General features: G+C 38.6%; 1 protein-coding gene across 3 annotated transcripts in view; it reads left to right on the top strand.

The window, feature by feature from the left end:
• LOC103680907 (E2F associated phosphoprotein) overlaps window positions 1–13446 on the top strand; it is a 76133-nt gene that overhangs the window by 14987 nt on the left and 47700 nt on the right. The window lies entirely within an intron of this gene.

The following is a 13446-nucleotide window of genomic DNA, read 5'->3' as shown; positions in this document are numbered from 1 at the left end:
AATGGCAATATTTCAATTTTTTGATGGCTGCATAATATTCCATTGTGTGTGTGTGCGTGCGTGCGTATATACACACACACCATATCTTCTTTATCCATTCATCTGTCAATGGACATCTGGGCTCTTTCCATAGTTTGGCTATTGTGGACATTACTGCTATAAACATTGGGGTGCAGGTGCCCCTTCAGATCACTACATTTGTATCTTTGGGGTAAATACCCAGTAGTGCAATTGCTGAGTCATAGGGTAGCTCTATTTTCAACTTTTTGAGGAACCTCCGTACTGTTTTCCAGAGTGGCTGCACCAGCTTGCATTCCCATCAACGATATAGGAGGGTTCCCCTTTCTCTGTATCCCCTCCAATATCTGTCATTTCCTGACTTGTTAATTTTAGCCATTCTGACTGGTGTGAGGTGGTATCACATTGTGGTTTTGATTTGTATTTCCCTGATGCCGAGTGATGTTGAGCATTTTATGTGTCTGTTGGCCATATGGGTGTCTTCTTTGGAGAACTGTCTGTTCATGTCTTCTGCCCATTTCTTGACTGGACTTTTTGTTCTTTGGGTGTTGAGTTTGATAAGTTCTTTTTAGATTTTGGATACTAGCCCTTTATCTGATATGTCATTTGCAAATATCTTCTCCCATTCTGTCAGTTGTCTTTTGGTTTTGTCGACTGTTTCCTTTGCTGTGCAAAAGCTTTTTATCTTGATGTAGCGCCAGTAGTCCATTTTTGCCTTTGCTTCCCTTGCCTTTGGCGATGTGTCTAGGAAGAAGCTCCTGCAGCTGAGGCAGAGAGGTTGCTGCCTGTGTTCTCCTCAAGGATTTTGATGGATTCCTGTCTCACATTTAGGTTTTTCATCCATTTGAGTCTATTTTTGTATCTGGTGTAAGGAAATGGTCCAGTTTTTCTTCTGCATGTGGCTGTCCAATTTTCCCAATACCATTTGTTGAAGAGACTGTCTTTTTTCCATTGGATATAGTTTCCTGCTTTGTCAAAGAGTAGTTGATCATAGAGTTGAGAGTTGATTTCTGAGTTCTCTATTCCGTTCCATTGATCTGTGTGTCTGTTTTTGTGCCAGTACCGTACTGTGATGATTACAGCTTTGTAATAGAGCTTGAAGTCCGGAATTGTGATGCCTCCAGCTTTGGTTTTCTTTTTCAACAGTCCTCTGGCTATTTAGGGTCTTTTCTGGTTCCATACAGATTTTAGGATTATTTGTTCTAGTTCTGTGAGAAGTTGATTGTATATTGATAGGGATTGCATTGAATGTGTACATTGCTCTATGTAGCATAGACATTTTCACAATATTTGTTCTTCCAGTCCATGAGCATGGAATGTTTTTCCATTTCTTTGTGTCTTCCTCAGTTTCTTTAATTGAGTATTTTATAGTTTTCTGAGTACGGATCCTTCACCTCTTTGGTTAGATTTATTCCTAGGTATCTTATGGTTTTTGGTGCAATTGTAAATGGAATCGACTCCTTAATTTCTCTTTCTTCTGTCTTGTTGGTGTATAGAAATGCAACTGATTTCTGTGCATTGATTTTATATCCTGCCACATTACTGAGTTCCTGTATGAGTTCTAGCAGTTTTGGGGTGGAGTCTTTTGGGTTTTCCACATAGAGTATCAGATCATCTACAGAAAGTGAGAGTTTGACTTCTTTGCCAACTCGGATGCATTTTATTTCTTTTTGTTGTCTGATTGCTGAGGCTAGAACTTCTAGTACTATGTTGAACGGCGGTAGTGATAGTGGACATCCCTGCCGTGTTTGTGACCTTAGGGAAAAAAAAGACTCTAGTTTTTCCCCATTTAGAATGATACTCACTGTGGGTTTTTCATAGATTTCTTTTATGATATTAAGGTATGTACCTTCTATCCCTACACTGTAAAGAGTTTTTTTTTTTAAAGATTTTATTTATTTGACAGAGACAGCCAGCGAGAGAGGGAACACAAGCAGGGGGAGTGCGAGAGGGAGAAGCAGGCTCCCAGTGGAGGAGCCCGATGTGGGGCTCGATCCCAGAACTCCGGGACCACGCCCTTAGCCAAAGGCAGAAGCTTAACGACTGAGCCACCCAGGCGCCCCATACACTGTGAAGAGTTTTAATCAAGAAAGAATGCTGTACTTTGTCAAATGCTTTTTCTGCATTTATTGAGAGGATCGTATGGTTCTTGTCCTTTCATTTATTAATGTATTATATCAGATTGATTGATTTGTGGATGTTGAACCAACCTTGCAGCCCAGGAATAAATCCCACTTGGTCGTGGTGAATAATCCTTTTAATGTGCTGTTGGATCCTATTGGCTAGTGTTTTGGTGAGAATTTTTGCATCATGTTCATCAGGGATATTGGTCTGTAATTCTCCTTTTTGGTGGGGTCTTTGTCTGGTTTTGGGATCAAGGTAATGCTGGCCTCATAAAATGAGTTTGGAAGTTTTCCTTCCATTTCTATTTTTTGGAACAGTTTCAGAAGAATAGGTATTAATTCTTCTTTAAATGTTTGGCAGAATTCCCCTGAAAAGTCATATGGTCCTGGGGTCTTGTTTGTTGGGAGATTTTTGATTACTGCTTCAATTTCCTTGCTGGTTATGGGTCTGTTTGGGTTTTGCATTTCTTCCTGGTTCAGTTTTGGTAGTTCATATGTCTCTAGGAATGGATCCGTTTCTTCCAGATTGCCTAATTTGTTGGCATATAGTTGCTCATAATATGTTCTTATAATTGTTTGTATTTCTTAGGTGTTGGTTGTGATCTCTCCTCTTTCATTCATGATTTTATTTATTTGGGTCCTTTCTCTTTTCTTTTTATTTATTTATTTATTTATTTATTTATTTATTTTTAAAAAGATTTTATTTATTTATTTGACAGAGATAGAGACAGCCAGCGAGAGAGGGAACACAAGCAGGGGGAGCGGGAGAGGAAGAAGCAGGCTCATAGCGGAAGAGCCTGATGTGGGGCTCGATCCCATAACGCCGGGATCACGCCCTGAGCCGAAGGCAGGCGCTTAACCGCTGTGCCACCCAGGTGCCCCTCTCTTTTCTTTTTAATAAGTCTGGCGAGGGGTTTAAAAATCTTACTAATTCTTTCAAAAACCAGCTCCCAATTTTGTTGATCTGTTCTACTGTTCTTTTGGTTTCTATTTCATTAATTTCTGCTCTAATCTTTATTATTTCTCTTCTCCGGCTGGCTTTAGGCTTTATTTGCTGTTCTTTCTCCAGCTCCTTTAGGTGTAGGGTTAGATTGTATATTTGAGACCTTTCTTGTTTCTTTCTTTCTTTCTTTTTTTTTTTTTTAAGATTTTATTTATTTATGTGACAGAGAGACAGCCAGCGAGAGAGGGAACACAGCAGGGGGAGTGGGAGAGGAAGAAGCAGGCTCCCAGTGGAGGAGCCCGGTGTGGGACTCGATCCCAGAACACCAGGATCACACCCTGAGCCGAAGGCAGACGCTTAATGACTGCGCTACCCAGGCTCCCTGAGACCTTTCTTGTTTCTTGAGAAAGGCTTGTATTGCTATGTACTTCCCTCTTTGGACCGCTTTTGCTGCATCCCAAAGATTTTGAACAGTTGTGTTTTCATTTGCATTTGTTTCCATGAATTTTTAAAATTCTTCTTTAATTTCCTGGTTGACCCATTCATTCTTTAGTAGGATGCTCTTTAGCCTCTGTGTATTTGAGTTCTTTCCGATTTTCCTCTTGTGATCGAGTTCAAGTTTCAAAGGCTTGTGGTCCGAAAATATGCAGGGAATGATCCCAGTCTTTTGGCCAGTTGAGACCTGATTTGTGACCCAGGATGTGATCTGTTCTGAAGAATGTTCCATGTGTACTCGAGAAGAATGTGTATTCTGTTGCTTTGGGATGGAATGTTCTGAATATATCTGTGAAGTCCATCTGGTCCAGTGTGTCATTTAAAGCCCTTATTTCCTTGTTGATCTTTTGCTTAGATGATCTGTCCATTTCAGTGAGGGGGGGGTGTTAAAGTCCCCTACTATTATTGCATTATTGTCAATGCGTTTCTTTGGTTTTGTTATTAATTGGCTTATATAATTGGCTTCTCCCATGTTAGGGGCATAAATATTTACAATTGTTAGATCTTCTTGTTGGATAGACCCTTTAAGTATGATATAGTGTCCTTCCTCATCACTTATTAACAGTCTTTGGTATAAAATCTAATTTGTTTGATACAAGGATTGCCACCCCAGTCTGTTGATGTCTATTAGCATGATAAATGGTTTTCCAGCCCCTCACTGTAAATCTGGAGGTGTCTTTGGGTGTAAAATGATTCTCTTGCAGATAGCATATCGATGGGTCTTTTTTATCCAGTCTGATACCCTGTGTCTTTTGATTGGGGCATTTAGCCCATTTACATTCAAGGTAACTATTGAAAGATACGGGTTTAGTGCTATTGTCATGCCTGTAAGGTGACTGTTACTGTATATTGTCTCTTCTTTCTGGTCTGTGTTACTTTTGGGCTTTAGAGGACCCTTTTCAATATTTCTTGTAGGGCTGGTTTGGTGATCGCAGATTCTTTTAGTTTGTTTGTCCTGGAAGCTTTTTATGATTCCTTCTATTTTCAATGACAGCCTAGCTGGATAAAATATGCTTGGCTGCATATTTTTCTCGTTTAGTACCCTAAATGTATTATGCCAGTCCTTTCCGGCCTGCCAGGTCTCTATGGATAGGTCTGCTGCCAATCTAATGTTTCTATTGTGTAGGTTACAGACCTCTTGTCCTGAGCCGCTTTCAGGATTTTCTTTTTGTCTCTGAGATCTGTAAGTTTAATTATTAGATGTCAGGGTGCTACCTATTTTTATTGATTTTGAGGAGGGTTCTGTGCCTCCTGGATTTTGATGCTTGTTTCCTTCCCTAAATTAGGGAAGTTCTCTGCTATAATTTGTTCCAATATACCTCTGCCCCTCTCTCTTTCTTCTTCTTCTGGGACCCAATTATTCTAATATTGTTTCACTTCATGGTATCACTTTTCTCTCGAATCCTCCCCTCGTGATCCAGTAGTTGTTTATCTCTCTTTTTCTCACCTTCTTTAGTCTCCATCATTTGGTCTTCTATGTTTAATTTTCTCTTCTGCCTCATATGTCCTAGTAGTTAGAGTCTCCATTTTTGATTGCACCTCATTAATAGCCTTTTTGCTTTCCATTTGGTTAGATTTTATTTTCCAGAAAGGGATTCTCTAGTGTCTTCTATGCTTTTTTTCAAGCCCAGCTATTATCTTTATAATCGTTATTCTGAACTCTTAGTACTGACATCTTACTAAGGTCTGTATGGATTAGGTCCCTGGCAGTCGGTACTGCCTCTTGTTCTATTTTTTGAGGTGAGTTTTTCCGTTTTCGCATTTTGTTGAGAGAATAGATGAACGAGAGAACAAAATGCTAAAAGGGTAACAGTGACCCCAGAGAAATATACACTAAACAAATCAGAAGGACCCGAAACCGGGGGAAAAGAAAAAAAAAAAAAAAAAACAGGCTGGTGAATAGAACAGAGCATATACTAGATTTTGGGTGTATTTTGGTCTGTTAGAAGAAACCGCATCCCAAAATTTTAAAGAAGGAAAAACTTATATATATACAAAAATAAGGGATAGAATATGACTGTAAAACTGAAAATTGAAAAAAGATTTTAAAAAGGAATTGATAAGAATTTGGTTGAAAAAAGAAAGAAGAAAAATGTGATCAGGTGAGTGAATAGAACAGACCTATACACTAGATTTTGAGTGTATTTTGGTCTGTTAGAAGAAACTGCATCCAAAAATTTTAAAGAAGGAAACTTACATATAAACACAAAAATAAGGTTAAATATAATGGGGGCGCCTGGGTGGCACAGCGGTTAAGCGTCTGCCTTCGGCTCAGGGCGTGATCCCGGTGTTGTGGGATCGAGCCCCACATCAGGCTCCTCCGCTATGAGCCTGCTTCTTCCTCTCCCACTCCCCCTGCTTGTGTTCCCTCTCTCGCTGGCTGTCTCTCACTCTGTCAAATAAATAAATAAAAAATCTTTAAAAAAAAAAAAAAAAAGGTTAAATATAATGAAGGGATGGAATATGACTAAAAATGAAAATTAAAAAAGATTTTATTTTTTTAATAATGTTTTAAAATTTTGTTTTATTTTTTAAAGATTTTATTTATTTATTTGACAGAGAGACAGCGAGAGAGGGAACACAAGCAGGGGGAGTGGGAGAGGGAGAAGCAGGCTTCCTGCTGAGCAGGGAGCCTGATGCAGCGCTCGATTCCAGGACCCTGGGATCATGACCTGATCCGAAGGCAGACACAGACGCTTAACTACTGAGACACCTAGGCGCCCCTAAAAAAGATTTAAAAAAGGGTATTGGTAAGATAAGAAGTTGGTTGAAAAAAGAAATAAGAATAATTCAAAGAAAAAAGAAGAAAAAGAAAAAAAGGAAAAATAAAGAAAATTAAAAAGTTAAAGTTGAAAGACTAAAGAATCATGGAGAAAAAGCCATGGATTCTATGTGCTGTGTTCCCCCAGCTCCAGAGTTTTGCAGTTCTCATTCATCAGTAAACTTGGTCTTGGTTGGACGCTCTTGCTGATCTTCTGGGGGAGGGGCCTGTTCCACTGATTCTCAAATGTCTTTGCCCAAGGTGGAATTGCACCGCCTTTGCCAGGGGCCAGGTTAAGTCATCTGCTCCGATTGCTCTCTTTGGCTTTCTTCCCTGAAGGGTTTCCCCGCAGCTTTAGAGGATCAAAATGAAAATGGTAGGGGCGCCTGGGTGGCTCAGTCATTAAGTGTCTTCCTTCGGCTCAGGGCGTGATCCCGAGCCCCACATCAGGCTCCTCCGCTATATGCCTGCTTCTTCCTCTCCCACACCCCCTGCTTGTGTTCCCTCTCTCGCTGGCTGTCTCTCTGTCAAATAAATAAAATCTTTTTAAAAAATTTATTTAAAAAAAAATGAAAATAGTGATCTCCCAGTCTCCCACCCCAGAGGAGTGCTCCCTAAGAGAAAAGCAGTCGCTCACTTCTGTCTCCCTGGTCTCTGTCCACACTCTGTGCCCCAGCCTGTGACCCGGTGTTTCTGTCTCTGGCACACGGCCCCATTTGGAGTCTCCAAACCCTGCAGGTTCCTGCAGCGGGCTCCTGCGCTGCTCCTCCACAGAGGAGGAAGGGGAGTCTCCCGGTTCTGCTGATTTTTGCTCGTAGAGCAGTGGCCTGACTGCTGTGGATCATGGTTTGTGGCAACCCCGAGCCGAGAGCCCACTCCTCGGGTCTCTCTTTGCAGCCAGCATCCCTGATTCGATACCTGAGAGCTCTGCCACACTCAGGCACCCTCAGTCTTTCTGTGACCCGGAGGGTCCTGAGACCACATGGTCCCAGCAAGGGTCCAACCCCCTGCTTAGCCACTGGAACGACGTCCCTCACCAGAGCAGACTTCCAGAAGTTCTGGTTTTGTGCTCTGCTGCTCTGTCACTTTCTGGTAGCCAGCTGACGGAGGTCCCGCCTAGTCTATCTTCCCATATATCTCCTCAGATTCACTTCTCTGCACCCCCTAACATGCAGAAAGTGGTTGCTTTTCTGTTCATAGAGTTGCTCCTATTCTTTTCTTTGTTCTCCAGTTGAGTTCGTAGGTGTTCAGAATGGTTTGGTAGCTGTCTAGCTGAATTTCTGGGACCAGTAGTTTTTCTAATAAAGCACTTACCAGTGCTGACAAGGATTCAGTGAAACTGCGTGTATGTTGTGTAATGACATAATTTGTCAAACACGCTCGTCTTAAAGAAAATTGTGATAAAATACACATAAAATCTATTTTAACCTTTAAAAATTTTTCATTAAAGAGTATACCATTTGGGTATTCAATTTATTGTCAACTAGACCATTTAAAAATTTAAAATCTTTTCCTGGCTTTATTGAGATGTAATTGACATGTAATTTGAAATGTATAACATGATGATTTGATATGCCAATGTTTTGCAAAACGATTACCACAATAAGGTTAGTTAACACATCCATCACCTCACGTGTTTACCTTTTTTGTGTGCGTGTTGAGAACTTTAAGATCTAGTTTCTTTAGCAGCTTTCAGGTATGTAGTACAACATCGTTAACTACACACACTCTGTTTATTACGTCCCCAGACCTTCCTCATCTTATAACTAGAAGTTTGTACCATCTGACTGTTTTCATTCGTCTACCCTTCCCCCACCAACCACCAGGCTACTTTCTGTTTCTGTGAGTTCATCTTTTTTTAATTTGCATGTAAGTGAGAGCATTCAGTATTTTTTTTGTCTCTGTCTCACTTAACTTTATAATGCCCTCAAGGTTCATCCATGTTTTCACAAATGGCAGATTTCCTTTTTTTTTTTTTTCCTCGTATTCCATTGTATCTATACACCGTGTTTTCTTTATTCATTCACCTATGCATGGACACTTAGTTTGTTTCCATGTTTGGCTGTTATGAATAAAGCTGCAGTAGGTTTTTGGGAAGAGGACCACAGAGGTCAAGTGATGTTTTCATTATATTACATCAAGGGCACAGACTATCAACAACAAAAAAGTCAACAGATTTGTGACTGTTAGTGTAGGCCTTGATCACCTGGCTGAGGTAGGGGTGCAGATAATCTCTTTGAGATAGTGATTTCATTTCCTGCAGATATATACCCAGAAGTGGGATTGCTGGATCATATGGTAGTTCTATTTTTATTATTTTGAGGAGCTTCCATACTGTTTTCCAGAGTGGCTATACCAATTTATATTCCCACCAGTAATGCGCAAGGGTTCACTTTTGTTTTCTCTTGTCTTTTTTGATAATAGCCATGCTAACAGGTGTGAGGTGATACCTCACTATAATTTTGATTTGCATTTCCCTGATGATTAAGGATGATGAACACCTTTTCATGTACCTGTTGGCCATTTGTATATCTTTTTTGGAAAAATCTCTGTTCAGGTCCTTTGCCAATTTTTATTTTATTTTATTTTTCTGCTATTGAGTTGTATGAGTTTCTTGGAGATTAATCCTTATCAGATACATGATTTGCAAATATTTTCTCCCATTCCATAGGTTGTCTTTTCCTTTCATTGATGGTTTCTTTGCTATGCTGAAGCTTTTTAGCTTGATGTGGTCTCACTTGTTTATTTTTGCTTTTGTTGCTGTGCTTATCCAAAAAGTCATTGACAAGAGCCATGTCAAGCTTTTTCCGTATGTTTTCTTTGAGTAGTTTTACAACTTCAGGTCTCACATTTAAGTCTTTAATCCGTTTCAAGTTAATTTTTGTGAGTGGAGTAAGATGGGGGTCTGGTTTTCTTCTGCATGTGAATATCCAGTTTTCCCAAAATCATTTACTGAAAATATTATCTTTCTGGCATTTAATATTTTTGGCTCCCTGGTCAAATTTTAGTTAATTGTGTATGCGTGAGTTCATTTCTGGGCTCTCTGTTCTGTTCCATTGGTCTGTGAGTCTGTTTTTATGCCAGTACTGTAACACTGCTTTGATTACTATAGCTTTGTAGTACGGTTTAAAATCGGGAAGTGTGATGCCTCCAGTTTTGTGGTTATTTCTCAAGGTTGCTTTGGCTATTTGGGGTCTTTTGTGATCCCGTACAAATTTGAGGGTTTTTTTTCTATTTCTGTGAAAAATGCCATTAGAATTTTGATAAGATTGCATTGACTAAATGACTTCGGGTAGTATGGACATTTTAATAATAGTAATTCTTCTGATGCATGCACGTGGGATATTTTTCCATTTACTTGTATTTTCTTCAGTTTCTTTCATGAATGTCTTACAGTTTTCATTGTATAAATTTCTCATCTTCTTGGTTAAATTTATTTCCAGGTGTTTTATTATTTTGGGTGGCATCATGAATAGGATTGTTCTCTTAATTTCTTTTGCAGATAGTTTACTGTTAATATACAGGAACACAGTAGATTTTTGTATATTGGTTTTGTATCCTGAAACTTTCCTGAATTTCATATTTATTTTAACAGTTTTTTGGAGTCTGTAAGATTGTATATGTAGAAGATAATGTCATCTGCAAACAGAGACAGTTTTACCTCTTTCTTTCCTTTTTGGATACTTTTTACTTCATTTTCTTGCCTGCTTGCCCTGGCTAGACTTGCAGTACAGTGTTGAATGGGAGTGGCAGGAGTTGGGTACTCTTGTTTCCTATTTTAACCATTTTAAGTGTACAATTCAGTGACATTAACTACTTTCACAATATTGTGCAGCTATCACCACAATCCATTTCCAGGACTTTCTTGTCATTCCAAATAGAAACTCTGTACCCATTAGACAAAATTCCCATTCTCCACCCCTTTCTGCCCCAGCCTATGGCAACCTCCATTCTGTTTTCCTTTCTGGGTCATTCATTGCTCATGTATAGAAATGAACAGATTTTTGTGTGTTGATTTTGTACCTGCCACTTTGCTGAATTAGTTTATTAGCTCTAATAGTTTCTTGTGCAATCTTCAGAGTTTCCTACATAAAAGATCATGTCATTGGGGCACCTGGGTGGCTCAGTTAGTTTAAGCTTCTGAGTCTTGATTTTGGCTCAGGTCATGATCTCAGGATGTGGGATTGAGCCCCGCATATTGGGCTGCACTGGATGTGGAGCCTGCTTGGGATTCTCTGTCTCTCTTTCTTTCCCCTCTGGTCTTCTCTCTCTCTCCCTGTTTCCCTCTCAAAATTAAAAGAAAAAAAAATATAATCATGTCATCTGTGAACAAAGATAATTTTACTTCTTCCTTTCCAGTGTGGATGCCTTTTATTTCTTTTTCTTAGCTAATTGCTCTAATTAGAACTTCCAGAACTATGTTGACTAGAAGTTGTGAAAGAGGACTTTTTAGTCTTGGTCTTGATCTTAGAGGAAGAATTTTCTGTCTTTCATCATTGAATATGATATTAGCTGTGGATTTTTCATATATGGCCTTTATTGTATTGAGGAAGTTTCCTTCTGTTTTTAGTTTATGGGGTGTTTTTACCGTGAATGGGTGTTGAATTTCATCAAGTGCTTTTTCTGAATCAGTTGAGATGATCATGTGTTTTTTTCTTTCATTCTTTTTAAAAAATTTTTAAAGTAGGCTCCACTTCTATTTTAAGTAGAGCCCAATGCGAGGCTTGAACTCATGACCCTAAGATGAAGATCTGAGCTGAGGTTAAGAGTTGGACACTCAATGGACTGAGCCACCCAGGCACCCCTCCTTCATTCTTTTATTCAAATATACTCTCACTCTTTTCCTTTTTCCTTATTTTTTTTCCTCTTTCTGGTAGCCTTATAAATGCCTAGCTTAGTCCGTGTTTTAAATCAAGTTAACTGAAACTAAGTGATGATGCAGGTGATGAGTTTGTTCCAGGAACTAATGAATAGCCAGATATAGTTTATTAGCTAGCTTGAGGTTTTTGATCATCTGCAACAATTAAATTTTGTGTTTTCCTTATGAACTCTTAAGCTTTTTATATATAAATTGACACTTAGAGCATACTTACGAAATGCAGAAAAAGTAAAATGTCTTTGTACTTAAGTTGTTTCTCTTCCAAATTAAGCCATGTTATTGTAGAGTTCCTGTACTCAAAAGAAGTTGTTTCATGATGTAACAATAGAAATTGGCCTTGGTAAAAATTGTATTCCATGTTAATACAGGATTCCAATCCAGTGGAGTATAAATGAAATTTTTATAGTCTTACTTGGAGAAGTACCAGCTTGCATAGTCTAAATTCTTGGTGGGTGGTGGTGGTGGTGGTGGAGATCAACATTTGGAATTAATGAAAGTATAACTTGAGTTCGCTGTGGTTAGCCAGATAGATATTTCTGTGTATGAGGCTTAAGGGGGGAAAACCAACTTATTAGATGGAGAAGGAAGTAGGAAAATATCGAGTATATGAGGAGAACAAATGAAGCATTATCTTTTCTGTAGACTGTTGGAGTAAAGCCAAGAGTGCACATTGTGAAGTCAGAAGCTTAAGCTTTTAAAACTGTAGCGTTTACTAAAATGGTGACAAGAATAGCACCACTTTTTTTAAATTTAATTTTTTTAAAGATTTTATTTATTTGAAAGAGAGGGAGAGAGAGAGAACATGAGCAGGGGGAGGGGCAGAGGGAGAAGCAGGCTCCCTGCTGAGCAAAGAGCCCTATGTGAGACTTGATCTCAGGACCCTGCGATCATGACCTGAGTCAGAGGCAGATGCTTAACTGACTGAGCCACCCAGGTGCTCCAAGAGTGGTACCACCTGTAATGAGAGGAGGGCAGAATTTCAGGCCACAGTGTGAAAAGACAGTCAAAGATTGTTTAAACATTAGCTCTCATGTTTCCAGTAACTTTTGTCTAACTTTGAAGAGCAAATAAATTTTTTCTCAGAGATAAAAGTTACTTTTAAAGTAGTAGAAAAGAGGATATATTCATTCTTTAAATTATTCTCTATTAAGTTTTTTCCTATTCTTAAAATAAGTCTTAACATTTCTTTAAATTTCCCATTTTGTTCTCATGTTTTTATGTTGGTTGTATTTCAGTAAGTTTTTTGTGTTCTCAAATTTTAACTATATAGAGAGGCAAGAATATACAATGGGGAAAATGTCTCTTCAATAAATGGTGCTGGGAAAACTGAACGACTTTCTAACACCATACACAAAAATAAACTCAAAATGGATTAAGGACCTACACGTGAGACCTGAAGCCATAAAACTCCTAGAAGAAAATATAGGCAGTAGTTTCTTTGACATCAGCCATAGCAACATTTTCCTAGATATGTCTCCTAAGGCAAGGGAATAAAAGCAAAAAAAACCTGTTGAGACTACACCAAAATAAAAATCTTTTGGACAGTGAAGGAAACCATCAACAAAATGAAAAGCAGCTCATGAAATGGGAGAAGATATTTGCAAATGATCTGTTCGATATGGGATTAATATCCAAAATATGTAAAGAACTGATACAACTCAACACCAAAAAAACCCGAAAAATTTGATTAAAATGGGCAGAGTACTGAATAGACATTTTTCCGAAATAGATATACAGATGTCTGACAGATACATGAAAAGATACTCAACATCATTAATCATCAGGGAAATGCATTTAAAACCACAGTGAGATATCATCTTACACTTGTCAAAATGGCTAGAATCAAAAAGACAAGAAATAAAAAGTGTTGGTGAGGATGTGAAGAAAAGGAAACCCTTGTGCAGTGTTGGTGGAAATGTAAATTGGTGCAGCCACTGTGGAAAACAGTATGGAGGTTCCTCAAAAAATTAAAAATAGAAATAACCTATGATGCAGTAATTCCAGTGTGGAGTATTTATCCAAAGAAAGTGAAGACAGTAATTCGAAAAGATATATGCACCCTTGTGTGTATTATAGTGTTATTTACAATAGCCAAGATATGAAAACAACCCAACTGTGCTTTGATTGGTGAATAAAGAGAATATGGTATATATACACAGCAGAATATTACTCACCCATAAAAAGGATGGAATCTTGCCATTTGTGACACCATGGATAGACCTAAAGG

Source organism: Ursus maritimus, unplaced genomic scaffold (genome assembly GCF_017311325.1).
Source record: "Ursus maritimus isolate PB19 unplaced genomic scaffold, ASM1731132v1 scaffold_36, whole genome shotgun sequence".
Lineage (NCBI taxonomy): Eukaryota > Metazoa > Chordata > Mammalia > Carnivora > Ursidae > Ursus > Ursus maritimus.
Note: the sequence above shows the minus strand (reverse complement) of the source record. Positions and strands in the feature narration are given on the sequence as shown.